The sequence below is a fragment of the Neovison vison genome, chromosome 3 (genome assembly GCF_020171115.1).
Source record: "Neovison vison isolate M4711 chromosome 3, ASM_NN_V1, whole genome shotgun sequence".
NCBI lineage: Eukaryota > Metazoa > Chordata > Mammalia > Carnivora > Mustelidae > Neogale > Neogale vison.
The window spans coordinates 46,766,671-46,782,399 of record NC_058093.1 but is presented as its reverse complement, the minus strand read 5'-3'; positions in this window follow the sequence as shown (position 1 = coordinate 46,782,399).

Below are 15,729 nucleotides of genomic sequence, written 5' to 3'. Positions count from 1 at the left end.
CCCCAGAGGGAGAGGACAGTCACAACTTCCTGGCTACATTGCCCCCCAGGCCTCTCCCTTCTGGCATCTACCCTGTACCCCAGGAAATGACTGGGGTGCATGAAAGGCCAATGATAAGTTGCCCCCAGCCTCCAGCCTCCAGCCAAAGCCCCAAGCCCAGGCCTGTGGGCAACAGCCTCTGAGGGGGCTACTGAAGCTGGCACGCACATCTGTGGTGGCAGGAAGAGCCTTGTGGTCTGACACTCAGCTCTGACACTCCTTGGCCTCTAGACCTCTCATGCTATCTGTGACCTGAGAGTCGCACACGCCAGGGCTCCACACAGAGGCCACGGGTCTAGGACGGCGCTCTGGAGCCCTGGAGTCCTGGGGTGGGCAGCCCTGGCTCTGATCATCCAGTGCTCCTGATCTTGCTCTCTGCGCTTCCTTTCAGCACCCCCTCGGAAATCTTCCCCCTGGAGCCCCTTGTTCCCTCTTCACCCTGCATCCAGGAGGGCACTGCTGGGCCGCCTGGGACCCCACAGCGCCAGTCAGAGGGTCTGGTCAAGCCAGGCACCCAGACAGCACATCCACAGTCCTTTCCAGATGGAGATTGGCCCAAGCAAGGTGGCGGAGGGGGGCTTTGCCAGAAGGGAGAAGCCACCATAGGACAAGGGACACTGGGCAACTTGGGGATATGAGGGCATCCTGAGCAGTCCTGAGAGGGTTCTAAGGTCCTAAGGTTTCCCAGGGGGTACTGAGGAGCCCTGAGGTGGTCCTGGGGTCCTGAGGGGGTCTTGAGGAGGTCATGAGGAGGTCCTGAGGGGTCCCCAGGTCCTGAGGAGGTCCTGGAGTCCTGAAGGGTCCTGAGATCCTGAGGGGTTCCCAGGTCCTGAGGCAGCCTGAGGTCCTGAGCTCTTGCAACTTTGGCTGAGTTGCTCCTGCTCCCACAGCTGGCATCCTTTGTCACATCACAGCGGTGGCTGGCATGGGAACAAGGGGATCTGAGGGGCCGATGGGGGGTTGCTATCCTGTCCCTCCCACTCCCAATGCCACAGCCTAGCAGACTCACACAGGCTGAGCATGGGAGCACCCTGGGCATTGCCCTTCCCTGTCCTTCCTTGCATCTACCCCATCCCCTTCACCAGCAGCAGGGCGCAGCTTCCCACAGCCTCTGCCCTCAGACACTTGGGACTAGGCTCCGGCAGCTGTCCACCCCCTCTGCTTGTGCTCAGCTGCGCCTTTCCCCCTAGCTGGAAGATGCCTCGGGGCATCTAGACACCTGCAGGTGACAGAAGTGTCCCCCACCTGGCACACCCCATGCCCCATATCCACATCCAGCAGGGGAGACTGCTGCTCTGGGGAGACGGCAGCAGGTGCTGGCCCCATGGCTGACCCCAGGGCCCCCAGCTGCCCTGGGATGGCTCACTCACCCCTGCACAGCTGCTGCTGCCCTCCTCGGGGCTGGCTCCTCAAGGGGCTGTCCTCTGGCCTCTGCTGCTGCTCGGAGCCCCCGGGACCCTGCCAGATAGGGGTGGTGGGGTGGGGTGGTGCTGCTCCAGCTGCTTTTCACACTGTTGCTGACCCCCTGAACTCGCTCCCTTACTCTCACAGACCTCCTTCCTCTTTTTCTGCTGAAGGCGCTCTGTGGCTGCAAGGCTGGCCACTGGCCCCATGCCAGGTCCCCTGCCTGCTCTCATGCCTGGGGATGCTGCTTTCCAGCACCACCCTACCTCCATAGCGGGGAGGCAGACACGGTGGTCCTGGAGCCAATGTTAGGGTCCGTGATCAAAGGAACGAGACTGATACAAAGCGAAGGTCAAGCAAAACTTTATTTCGCGCCAAGCATCAGGAATCAAACTACCGGTCAGAGCTACCTCTTACGAAAAGGCGGTGACGATGAACCCAACAAGGTCACTTCCAAGAAGGCCACTCTGGACGAGGCTGCTCTAGATGACGTTGCTGCTCCACAGATGAGGCCGCTCCATGATTGGAGCCGTTCCCAAGAAGAGGCCACTCCCAAGACAAGGCCACTGCTCAATGAAGTTTCTCCCCGGACAAGGCCGCTCCCAAGAAGAGGCTGTTCTGGACAAGACCATTTCCTGGATGAGGCCACTCCCAATGACGAAGAAGCAACAATGACAAGGAGGACAACCCAGATGACACAGACTCTGCTCCCCACGATGCTACTCTGACCAGGCTTCCACCCGGAGGAAGCCACCACTGCGGACAAGGCCACTTGTGGTTCGGGGTGGCGAGGCATTTTGCAGGGAGGCTGCTGGTGTCTAGGGGCCGTTGGCATCTCAGGGCTGCTTATGCCTCCAGACTGCTGGCATCTAGGGGCTGCAGGTGTCAGGACCGACTGCTGGCCTCTAGGGTCTGTAGGCATCAGGACCGCAGGCGTCGAGGGACCGCTGACAACTGGACCGCAGATGTCTCAGGACCGCAGGCGTCGAGGGACCGCTGGCAACTGGACCGCAGAGGTCTCAGGACCGCAGGCGTCGAGGGACCGCTGACAACTGGACCGCAGATGTCTCAGGACCGCAGGCGTCGAGGGACCGCTGGCAACTGGACCGCAGATGTCTCAGGACCGCAGGCGTCGAGGGACCGCTGACAACTGGACCGCAGATGTCTCAGGACCGCAGGCGTCGAGGGACCGCAGATGTCTCAGGACCGCAGGCGTCGAGGGACCGCAGATGTCTCAGGACCGCAGGCGTCGAGGGAACGCTGACAACTGGACCGCAGATGTCTCAGGACCGCAGGCGTCGAGGGAACGCTGACAACTGGACCGCAGATGTCTCAGGACCGCTGGGCCCCCGGAGGCTGGAAGCTGCAGGCGATGGCTCGGGGCCGGAGGCTGGAAGCTGCAGGCGGCGGCGCTCGGGGCCGGAGGCTGGAAGCTGCAGGCGGCGGCGCTCGGGGCCGGAGGCTGGAAGCTGCAGGCAATGGCTCGGGGCCGCCGCCGGAGGCTGCAGGCGACGGCGCTCGGGGCCGCCGCCGGAGGCTGCAGGCGGCGGCGCTCGGGGCCGCCGCCGGAGGGTGCAGGCGGCGGCGCTCGGGGCCGCCGCCGGAGGCTGCAGGCGGCGGCGCTCGGGGCCGCCGCCGGAGGGTGCAGGCGGCGGCGCTCGGGGCCGCCGCCGGAGGCTGCAGGCGGCGGCGCTCGGGGCCGCCGCCGGAGGCTGCAGGCGGCGGCGCTCGGGGCCGCCGCCGGAGGCTAGACCGCCGGAAGCTGGAAGCTGCAGGCGGCTCGAGGCTGCAGGCGGCGGCTTGGGGCCCGGGGGAGACTGGAGACTGCAAACATGGTTGTAGCTCTTACAAGAGCTGTTACAGCTCTTCTATTCACCATTGACTCCCCTGCTCTCCGCCGACTTCCACCGCTCTCCGCCGACTTCCACCACTCTCCGCACCGCTTCACCGCTCTCCGCCGACTTCACCGCTCTCCGCCGACTTCCACCACTCTCCGCCGACTTCACCGCTCTCCGCTCCACTTCACCGCTCTCCGCCGACTTTACCGCTCTCCGCGGACTTCATCCCTCCTGTAGCAGCCGCTGCTCTCCTGCAGGAGCCCCAGGCCCTCCTGCAGGAGCTCCCCTTGGCAGCCTGGCAGAGCAACCTTTATGGGGGTGGTTGAGTCCCGCCCCTACACAGGTGGCCAATTGAATTTCAACCTTCCCAGTGGATATACATACGGCTTACTGATTGGATGTCTCCACGCAGTCTGCCCCACCCTTACATTCAGGGTCCACAAGCAAGTTCCTCTGGGAGGGGCAGACCCTTACAGAGCCCAGAGCCTGCCCGGGAGCTGTCCCCACTCACTGTGCCCACCCTCCCCAGGAAGCCTCCTCTTCCAGGTGGTCCTCCCAGCTCAAGCACCTGCCTGCCGAGACTTGCAGGGCTGGGTCCAGGCTGAGAGTGTGACGGGTGGAGAGCACAAGCTCACTCCACCTGGAAATCACCGTGAATGTCCACAGCTGACATGGAGGGAGCCCGAGAAGGGCAATCTCCCCAGAAAGGGCATATGTCTTCAGGAGGGGTCCCACCGCCCACCTCCCAGGGCAGCCGGCCTCCTGCCTGGGCTTCTCTGAGCCAGTCTGTGGGTGCGGGGTCCAAGGAGAGGCTTAATTTTCCAGTACCCGCAGAGATGCCCAGACAGGGGTCTTCAGCTTCCCCAGACCAACACTGCTGAGCACTTCCTGTTCGTCCATGTCATTCTCCCTACCGCTCCGAAGGACCACTTCCTCTGGAAGTTGGGCAGGACACCAACGGAGAGCAGAGAGGAACAGATTCACAGAAGAGGAACCATGAGCTAGAGAGGGTTCATTGGAGATCTGAAACAATGCTCAGCATATTCATGAAATGAGAAATAGAAATTAAAAGTGTCCTGCAGCACAATTTGTCCCTGTCAGATGAGGCTATATCCTGGCGTCTGACAGCCATCTCTGGGGGAGATAGCCTTGGATGTCATCTGTTGGGATTTAACGTGATATGAACCCCATCGGAGGGAACCTAGAAATCACACAAACTTAGAGATGCCTTGCCTGTTGACCCAATCATCCTGGTTCCAGGAATCTGTCCCACTCACAGACCAGCCCAGTGAGGAAGAGGAGACTGGAGAGGCTATTTCTTGCCGTGCGGTAGGGTAGCACAGCCTGAAAGTCACTCAGACGTCAAAGGGCCCTGCATGCATGAAGTGCTTATTGTTTACACCGCGGGGCACCAGGGGATTGTAAAAAGGAAAAAGAAATATTCTATATGTTACTAAATGGTTTTCTCCAGGATAGATTGCTAAGTGAGAAAAAGCACTGATGTGTCTTTATTGATTTACAGCATGCCAGCAGCTTGTCTTTACAAATGGAAGGATAAGCCATTAAATTTGTTTTAAATTAAATTATTACCTATAGGGAACAGGCAGAAAGGAGGTGAAGGGAGACTGGATAGAAACTAGACTTCTATATACAGGAATATCCCTTGGTTTGTGGCTTTGGCTTTAGAGCTACATAAATATTTATGTAATTACTAAATTAAATTGAATTACATTTTTAAAGGAAATTTTATTTATTTATTTATTTTAGATTTTATTTATTTGAGAGGGAGGGAGAGAAATCGTGAGTGGGGAGAGGTTGGGGGAGAAGCAGACTCCCTGGTGAACAGAGTGCCCAATGTGGGGCTAAATCCCAGGACCCCGGGATCATGACCTGAGCTGAAGGCAGAGGCTTAACCCCCTGAGCCCTCGAGGTGCCCCAAAGGAAATTTTTAAACTTGAAAGCAAGATAAAACCAATAAACTTGCATTATCACCTGACAGCACAGTCCTAGCAAACTCTTCCAAGTGATTTAAAAATCCAGTATTTGACTGTAACCTGTATAGCCCGACTACGAAAAGGATGTCAAAAACACTTCATTTTCCGTAATCATTTTCCAAATAATGTTAAAACCCAGTTTCGTCTGTACATGTGCATAATGCAAGGATGTTTTTTAAAATACATAAAAGCATCTTAAACTGTTTTCAGTAATCACACTGTTGATAGTAATGTTGGTATTGTGATTTGGGGATTATTGTGTTGTGAATAAGTGTAAATGAATACTGACTCTGGGCATTGTTGAAGTTTCTGTGTGGGATAAATGAGATACAGATGTATTTTCAAAAAGTTCCAGGGAGAAGCATGCAGATCGGAATCTGGGTGCATAGTATCAGTAGGTACTTGTACTGTGTCATTTCTTGGAAAGGAAAGTTAGTATCTTAGTTCAGACTAAGTTCTGACTAAGTTCTGACTGACAAGACCTAAAAACCAGCACCCAGGCACCCAGATTTTGGTCTCTAGATACCACTTCTCTTGAAGAGAAAGAGGAGCTCCTGAAGGCAGTGGATGCTTGCAGGTCTGGCTTAGGAAATGTATAGAACTCCTGGGATAGTTGTTCATCCTAGAGAACAAAGCAGATCCAGACTCTTGGCCAAAGTCTAAAGGATTCAGGAGGTAACTCAAGTTCGCTCCCACTGGCCAAAGACAAGATGCTTTGCATGGCAAAAAGTAGAAGCATTTCCATGAATGGGGACACAAAAAAGTGCTTAAATCCATGAATTTGTAATTATACTTAACAAACAGACAACCAGTCCATTCCTGAAGAGGCTGGCCACAAAAACAAAAACAAAAACAAAAAAACCCCACTTGAACTTGATTAAACCCCTGGAGCTAGATCCCAGGGGCAAGAGCAGAGAAGGCACAGAACAGGACCCATGACATTCCAGGGGTGCAAGCAGCAGACTCCGGTCTGTGGGCCACTGTGCAGGGCCAGGCATCAAAAACAAGAGTCACAAGGGGAGAGAAAGAGATGACTGAGAAATCTCTCACCTTAGAGACTCGACCATGGGGCGCCTGGGTGGCTCAGTGGGTCAAGCCTCTGCCTTCGGCTAAGGTCATGATCTCAGAGTCCTGGGATTGAGCCCTGAATCGGGGTCTCTGCTTGGCAGGGAGTCTGCTTCCCCCTCTATCTCTCCCTGCCTCTCTGCCTACTTTTGATCTCTCTGTCAAATAAATAGATAAAATCTTAAAAAAAAAAAAAAAAAAAAAAAAAAGGAGAGCCAGAGACTTGACCGCATGTCAGTTAGTGGAGGGAAGGGACCTTAAGTACATCCTGTTAAGCGGCCGGCGTCCACGGACACTTAGGGTGTTGGGCCAAATGGCAAGTCACAATCTAGTGTCATAGCAAAGTTCAGAGACGGAAGAAAGGCAGCGGTTGCTCAGTGTTCCATTTTGCCCCATGGTTACACAAGGCAAGAGTCAGACGCCCTGTAGACGGGCAGGAGTACCATCTCACTCCTGAGGAGCCCTGAATATAAAGCTCCCACCTGTGTATGGTGCGGGGGGGCCAGGGTCAGTGGGGCAAGGCTGGGAGTGAAAAGCACTGAGTCGGAGTTGGAAAAAGAGCCTCAGCCAAGGACCCTGGGAAGCAGGTCTGACCACAGTGCGTGCCTACAAATGCAGGTGTTCGAGGAGCGGAGCCCATCAGCCAGGACCTGAGCCCTCACCCCAGGCCCACTCAGAAGCTATGGGGTACACAGACCGCAGGGCTGGGTTGGGGGTGCTGCTCCTGTGAGGACTGAGGGCCACAGCTCTGTGACTGCTGTGAGCAGGTGGTGGAGAGCACACACAGGGTTTGGGCCTCTACATGGACTTCTCAGGTCCCGATCTAAGAAAATTATTTTTAAAGGTGTATATGACCACGGGGGAGAGGTGAAGACTGACTGCATGTCTGATAAAACTAAAGTTGTGTTCATTCTGGCTCAGGGGTGGCAATGCTGTTCTGCGCATGTTTTTTCAATCCTTATCTTTTATTACACTGAAATTCTTGTAGATGACATGATATGATGTCTGACATTTGTCAAAATATTCTAAGTTAGTAGATGGAGGTCAGGTGAAATAGGACCAGTCATGATTTGGTCATTGCTGGAGTTGGGGGTGAGGGCGCATGGAGTTCATTATTATTTTATTTGTATCTGTTTGAAAATTCCCACAATAAAAAGTTTAAGAAAAGGATGGCCAAATACCCACTACAAGTCCTTAAGAAGCAAGGAAAGGATCTCTGTGACTTTTCTTTCAACTCCATGGTAGTGTAAAAGGGAGTCTTCTCAGTGGTCCTAAAATGATGAGAAATCCCTGCCAAACACAGGCAGGAGGGTCAGACGGTAGGAGAAACCACGGACCAGAAGATGCATGTCCAGGAGAGGACTCCTGACACACAGAGGGAGGCAGAGGGCCACCCCAGAGGGATGGCAGTCTGCATGGGGCACACACACACACACACACACACACACACACACACTTACACGTGTGCAAAGCCATATGTGTACATGCACATACACATGTATACAATCCTCTGTACATGCACACACCCACGGCACACATATAAACACACATGCACATACAAACACATAGACAAACATATACAGTTACATATACATATACACTGTGGAACTGAATAAAGGAAAACTCTTTTAGAATGGAGTTGGGAGCTGCAGGAGAACCTCTCCAGGCCCCCCACTCATGGCCATTTGCAGACCCCACTAAAGGGACCAAGTTGTAGGTGGATGGATACTACTTTACTACCTCACCAGCAGGAAGAAAGATTTCCTTCTGGCCCTGGCAACAGCCCTGCCAATGAGAGACAGTCACTGCCCAGCCAATGAGAGACAATCACGGTCCCCCGCAATGAGAGACATTCATGGCCCCGCCAATGAGAGACATTCACAGCCCAGCCAATGAAAGGCAGTCATGGCTCAGCCAATGAGAAGCCAGTATACTTCAACCCCTCCCGACCCCCTCACAAAAAAAGCCTTTCTCTCCTTCCTTGCTTGTCTGAAGAAGAACCGCCTTTGCTGATAAGGTGACTGTGTTCTGTTTTTTTTTTTTTTTTTTAAAGATTTTATTTATTTATTTGAGAGAGAGAGACAGTGAGAGAGAGAATGAGCGAGGAGAAGGTCAGAGAGCGAAGCAGACTCCCCATGGAGCTGGGAGCCTGATGTGGGACTCGATCCCGGGAATCCAGGATCACGCCCTGAGCCGGAGGCAGTCGTCCAACCAACTGAGCCACCCAGGCGCCCCTGTGTTCTGTTTTGAGGTTGTCGCAACACATATACATGCTGTGCCCCTGCACAGGAGGACGCCGGGCGCACACACTTCTCCGTGCTTGTGGGAGGGGCCCTCGGGTGGACAGGAGGCCAGTACAGCCCCCCGCGGGGCTCAAGCCCAGGAGGGCACCGGCTGGGAACCGCCCAGCACCGCGGATGAATCCCATTCCCTTGGACTCCGCTCTCGCTGCATCTGCTTTGCCTGGAGAGCTGCCTGCAGGGCTGAGTCCTCCTCAGAAGCAGGAGGCTGGGCTGCCTCCGTCAGCCCCGGGGCAGCAGGGTCCACCTCACCGGCTCCAAGCCTGCAGGGCATCGAGTGGGAAACGAAGGCCCAGGGGGGCAGGGAGGGGCTTCAGGCCGAGAGGGGTGCTCAGAGGAGAGCACCGGGATCTTCCCCAGAGCGAAGCTTTCGATGCAGCCCGCAGCCATGACCGAGGCCAGGGGAGGAGCAGCGGCGGTGAGGGGCTGGAGCTGACCCTCAGACACCGGCGGCCCCGGAGGGCAGGAGGGCCACAGAGGCGGCAGTGTGGGGGTGAGGGTGATGGGAACGGGAAGAAAGGGTGGGCCGCTGCGGTTGGGGTTGGGTCTTTGGCTAGAGTGAGCGGGCAGGGCTTGGGCGGACTTGGGTTGGGCTGCCTTAGGGTAGGGTTAGAGCCAGGCCTTAAGGGGTCAACAAAGCAAAGCTTGAGTTTTTACTTGATTTGCTCACTTAAAAACTCTGGAGTTCAAAGTCCTTTTTCCAGAATCTTGTTTGCGTTGTGATCAGAGAAAAACTCCCTAAAGGCCCGATATACACGCGAAACCATATCAGATTTCTTTTTAGACTTAGAAATCAGGGTTTGGTTCAAACCAAAAAGCTGATCTGTGACCCATCGTGCCTGGATTGAACACGTGCTTTGTACACAAACAGCCTGAAGGAAAATCATTTTGTCTTTGAGACGCCAACCAATGCCCCTATCCCTGCACTCCTTGACACCGGTGTGCTCATCTATAGTCTTCCGATCTTTTACAAGATGCAAAAAGTACAGCCTGGTAAAACTTCATTCTCCAGAGCCCTTTCTTCCCTATGCAGACACATTTCCTGGCAGCTGTCCTAACCTGGGCTCAAATAAAACCCCCTTTCTTCTAAAGATTCTAAAGGTTTGTTCATTTTCCTCCCTCTCACACACACACACACACACACGCACACACACTCACGCACAGTTTTTTTGGTCCACGCTCTCTCACCCGCTCCCCCTCACCTGGAGCACCCCACCTTGGCTCTCACCTCCCCAACTGCCCTCTTGCACACCCACCCACTGCTCCCTACCCAGCTCCAACCATGCCTGCCTGTCCACTTGGATTTCCTCCAGCACATACTTGCTGAGCACACCCCTGCCAGGCCCTGGGCTGCTCCGGTCAGCCTCCTTCTCTAGTCAGTGGGAGTGAAGCTGCCATCAGGGTGGGGCAGTCACACTACAGGGTTGCAGCAGCTACACTGTCTGGTAGCCAGAGGCAAGGTCTGAGTGAGAGGCCATACCTCCTCGGGGGGCCCTGCTTGCTGAGCGTGCAATGACTCAGGTCGCAGGCTGTCCTAAAGGTGGTCCTCATGCAGACTCTAGCTCCTCACACGCCCTGTAGTGCCTGGGCCCTGAGGGCTGGGTCTCACCATGGTCAGTCCACTGACACTGCAGGCACCTAACAGGCATTGTTGTACTTGACTTCCAGCAGCATGGGGCAGAGTTCTTCATTTTGAAGTGTTTTAATAAAGCATTAGACCCAAGTGTCCAGCCAGGTACACACTCACAAATTAAAGAGTAGAATCTCCAATGATCTTTGGGAGCCCCTGCATCTTGCCCAGATCCCGATACCCTCTCACAGCACCTCTCCACCCCCCACATCTAGCTCCGGAGCCACTGCCTTTCTACATCCAGTCAATCATCAGTAAGTTACATATGCATACTGTAAACCCAGTAGCAACCACTGAAAAAAGAGTTATAATAAATAAGCCAAGAGAGGAGATAAATGGAATATGAAACAAGACATTCAGTCCAAAAGAGGGAGAAAAAAGATACAAAGAAAAGAGGAGATCAATAAATAGAAGACAAATGTGAGATGGTAGATTTAACCCAAACATATCAACATTTCCATTAAATGTAATTGGTCTAATGCTCCAATTAAAAGGCAAAGATTTTCAAACTGGGTTAAAAAGGCAAAAAGTGGGGGCACCTGGGGGGCTCAGTGGGTTAAGCCTTCAGCTCAGGTCATGATCCCAGGGTCCTGGGATCAAGCCCTGCATGGGGCTCCCTGCTCAGCAGGGAGCCTGCTTCTCCCTCTCCAGCCTGCTTCTCCCCCTGCTTGTGCTCTCTCTCTCTGTCAAAGAAATAAATCAGATCTTTAAAAAAAAGCAAAAAGTGATAATGTATCTAACTGACACATACTTTAAACATAAAGGTAGGTTAAAAGTAAACAAAATGAAAGAATGGAGAAAGATAGAAAATGCAAACACTAATTTCAAGAAAGTTGGAATGGGTAAATTAATATCAAAGTTAACTTCAATACAGGGAATATTACCAGGGATAAAAAGGGACAATTCTTCGATAAAAGGATCAACTTGTCAAGCATGTCTAATAGTTCTGAATGTGTGTTACCTAATAAGAGAGTCAAAATATGTGATGTAAATTAATAGAACTAGCAAATAAAGAGAGAAATCTACAACAATGTTGGGTTATTTTGACCTATCTCTCAGTAACTGAGAGAAAACTGATAAGGGTATAGCTGACTTGAACAACATTTGTCAGCTTATCCAAGCTGGTACTTAGAGAATGGTGTGCCCAACAACAGCAGATTATATATTCTTTTCAAGTGCACATGTGAACATTCTCCAAAATAGGCCATATGCTAGGCCACAAAAAAGTCTCAATACAATTAAAAGGAATTAAATCATATAGAGTATATTCTCTAAATAAAACACAACTAAATTAGAAATAAATAACAAAAAGATACATAAGATATCTAAACAGTTCCCAAATATTTGGAACTTAAACACATAATTATAACTAACTCAAAGGTCAAATAAGTAATCAAAGGAAAACTAAGAATTATTTTGAACTAAATGATAATGAAAACACAACTTATCAATATTTGCAAGATAAAGCTAATGAATGTAGTGTTTTGAGGAAAATTTGTAGCTTTGAGTGCTTGTTTTAGAAGAGAAAATTGTGTAAAGCCATTGATCTAAGATTCCACTTTGGGAGCCTAGGAGAAATACAACAACAAATTAAACCCAAATAAGTAGAAGAAAGAAAATAAGAGAAAGTAGAAATTTAATATAGTACAAAAATAACCTATATAAAACCAATAAAATGAAAGTTGGGGTTTTTTTGGGAAAAGATTAGTTACACTGATAAGCCTCTGGCTAGACTGACCAAGGTAAAAAACACCCCACAAATTACTAATATCAGAAATGAGAGAGAAGGCATCAAGATCATAGAGACATTAAAAGAACAATTAACATTATTAGTAACTTCATGCAAATATATTTGACAACTCAGTTGAAATGCACAAATTTCTTAAAAGTCACAACTTGCCAGAATTTATACAAGAAATATAAAATGTCAATAGTCTTTATCTATTTTTGTAGTCTATATCTATTAAAGTTGTTGAATTCATAATGTAAAACCTTTCCACAAAGAAAACTCATGACCCAGATGTTGTCACTGGTGAATTCTATCAAATATTTAAGAATAAAATAATATCAATCCAAATACTTTCAGAAAATAAAGAAAAAGAACACTTATCAACTAATTTTCAAAGGCAAGCTTTACCCTCATTCCAAAACTGGACAAAGACATTACAAGAAAGGAAGAATAAAGATCAGATCATGCATGAACATGGATACAAAAAATCCTTAATAAAATATTAACCAATAGAATCCAGCAATATAAAAAATAAATAATACATCACAAACAAGTATCCCAGGAATGTCAAGGTTTAACATTTCAATGTCATCCAATATAATTGACATTAATTAATCAATCAAGTAATAAAATATTTATATAATCCTCTCAATAGATGCAAAAAAATCATTTGATAAAATTCAACATCTATTTATGATAGAAACTCTCAGCAAACTAGGAATAGAAGGAAATTGTCTGACAACTTGCCAGTGGTCTAACAAAGGGCATCTACAGAAAAAAAAAAATCACACCTAATGGTAAAAGACTGAATGCCTTCCCACTGTGATCAGAAACAAGGAAAGGGACTCTTGCCACTTTTATTCAAAATGGTATTAGAGGTCTTAACCAGCAGAAATAAGGCAAGAAAAAATGCATTCAGATAAGAAAGCAGCAGAACTTTCTGTTTTCACATATGACATAATTGTGTATGTAGAAATTCCTAAGGAATTTACAAAAAAAAAAAGCCCTAAAACCTAAAAACCAAAACAATCCAACACCAAAACTATGAATAAGTGAATTAGCAAAGTTATAGGACACAAAATTAACATACAAAAATGTATTCCTATATACTAGCAGCAACCAACTGGAAAAGTGAAACCCAAAATACAGTATCTTTTGGAAGTGTCAAAAAAACAAAGTAGTTAAGAAAAAGTGTAAGGGGCACCTGGGTGGCTCAGTGGTTTAAAGTCTCTTGCCTTCAGCTCAGGTCATGATCTTGGGGTCCTGGGATCAAGCCCCGAGTCAGGCTCTCTGCTCAGCGGGGAGCCTGCTTCCCTCTCTCTCTGCCTGCCTCTCTGCCTATTTGTGATCTCTCTGTCAAAAAAAAAATAAATAAAATAAGTGTAAAATGTATATGCTCAAAGCTACAAAATATTGCTGGGAGAAGTTGAAGAAGACCTCAAAAAATGGAGTGGTATACCATGTTCATGGATTGGAAGGGATCAGTTCTCCTCCTGTAGATCTATGTGATCGATCTAATTAATGACACATCAGGGGCGCCTGGGTGGCTCAGTGGGTTAAGCTACTGCCTTCGGCTCAGGTCATGATCTCAGGGTCCTGGGATCGAGTACCGCATCAGGCTCTCTGCTCAGCAGGGAGCCTGCTTCCTCCTCTCTCTCTCTCTGCCTGCCTCTCTGCCTACTTGTGATCTCTGTCAAATAAATAAATAAATAAATAAAATCTTAAAAAAAAAATTAATGACACATCAAGCATCATTTCTACTGCTTTTGCCTCCTAACTATACCTCAACACTGACCTCTTCTCTCTGCCTCTACCACCTCTCATCTATCCAGGACATCATCATCTCTCCCTTGATGTCTGCAACAGCCTTCTGCTTAGTCCCCTCCCTATCGAGAGACTTCAACCAGAGAGAAAGATGTCAAATATACACAAATCAGTTCCTGCTTAAAACTGTGCAGTGGCTCCCTACCACCCAAAACATAAGACCCAAGCTCCTTAAGTGGACCTCAAGACCCTTACCTACCTTTCCAGCCTCAGCTCCTGCCACATTTGCTGAGCCTACTCCCCACACTGTAGGCACAGAGAGCTTCTTTCCATTCCCTGAGGGATCCCAGCTCCTCTGCCAGCCCCAGCCCTCCACTGCTGGCCCCAGGCTGGTCAAAGATCACCCCCATGTGTCATCCATCCCTCACCACCAGGATTATCTGCATGACCTGTGTGCAGTCCTCCTGAATGGATCGTGCATGCCTCAAGGGCAGGGGTGCTAGGCCTCTTGGCCACATCCATAGCCCCCCACACATGCTCGCAGAGGGGCTTCAGAATGAAGGCATGGGGGAGCAGGGTAGAGAGAGATGTGTTGATGCTGATGGGTCTTCTCATTGGGGCTTGGCGGATGAGGGATGAGAGCACATCAATCAGATACAGACACATACACACATACGTCCCAGTGCCCTGACATCATACTTGTCCAGGCCCCAGGAACACACAGGGGACCAGGATTGACCTGACAGAGTCAGCCCAGCCCGAGCCAGGGCTGTCTCCACGTATATTTGCTTCTTCTCCTGGGTGATTTGTGAAGGGACAGGCAGCTGAGGGTGGGCACAGGCTGAGCCCTGGCCCTGTGTGTTTGGGGAGGGTGGGGATAGGAGGGCGGGTGCTTTAGGCAACTGTGCACAAGCCTGGTGACTAACCCTCCATGCCTCGTGCTCCCCAGGACCTGAGCGAGCAGGCTTCCAAACCAGATGCGAGACTGTGCTGTGCTGGCACAGCTGGCACCCACTGGGAATCAGAGGACTAGCCAGAGGGTCCTAGCCAGAGCCCCGCAGCTCAGGTGCCCTGGCAGGGGTTGGGCCCGAACTGCAGAGCTGAGTACTCCGGGGGACCAGAAGGCCCAGCCTGCCCCCTAAAGCCCCTAAAGCTTATCCTCAAAACCGGTGAAGGATATCTCCTGGGTAGAACAGCCATGTCTGAGGCTTTGTGCTCGGGTCCAAGCCCCAAAGTGTCCCCAGGAAAAAAGTGACTCTTGCATTCATTTCAAAGGGCAGCAAATCTAGGTTCTATCTGTTAAATATTAGAGGAGAAAAAAAATCTAGGAAGACCAAATGACGCAGACACGGGACTCTAAGCAAGAAAGAAATGATGATTAATGGAGAGAGAGACAGAGAGACAGAGAGGAAGGGGCCTGGAGCATCTGAGAACCTTGCCCCAGTCTGGCTGGCCCAGGGCCCACTCACCCAGCTCCATCCCGCCTCTCACCCGGGAAGCCCTGCCCAGCCAGGCACCCCTCTGTGACTACCTAGCTCAGGGAAGTGGCATGTTGATACTCACCTCAGAATGCCTGCCACCCCTAAGGCTGACCCAGGCCTGGGGGCGAGAGGGGGGGTGGCAGGCGAGGCTGATGATAGTAAGACCCAGGACCAGGCAGGACACGGCTCCCATGGGGAGGGTACAGCCTGCTTCCTGCCTGAAGCAGGAAGTGATGAGAAGGGAGCCTGAACAGGTGGTGTGGGGCAAAGTCTGCCAGGAGGGCTGAAAGGGTATTGTTCGGCTGCACACACCCAGACCTGCCCGTCTGTGTTGGCGGGGGCCACCAGATGCAGCTACACAGCCCCCACGGGCAGGCGCACAGGACCGGGACTCCACTGGGGCCTGGCTGCTGGACTCTTGGCATGGCTGGCCACTGCTGCTGGGGTCCCTGGAGCTGCAGGCCAGGGCCACGGCGGGGCTCCAG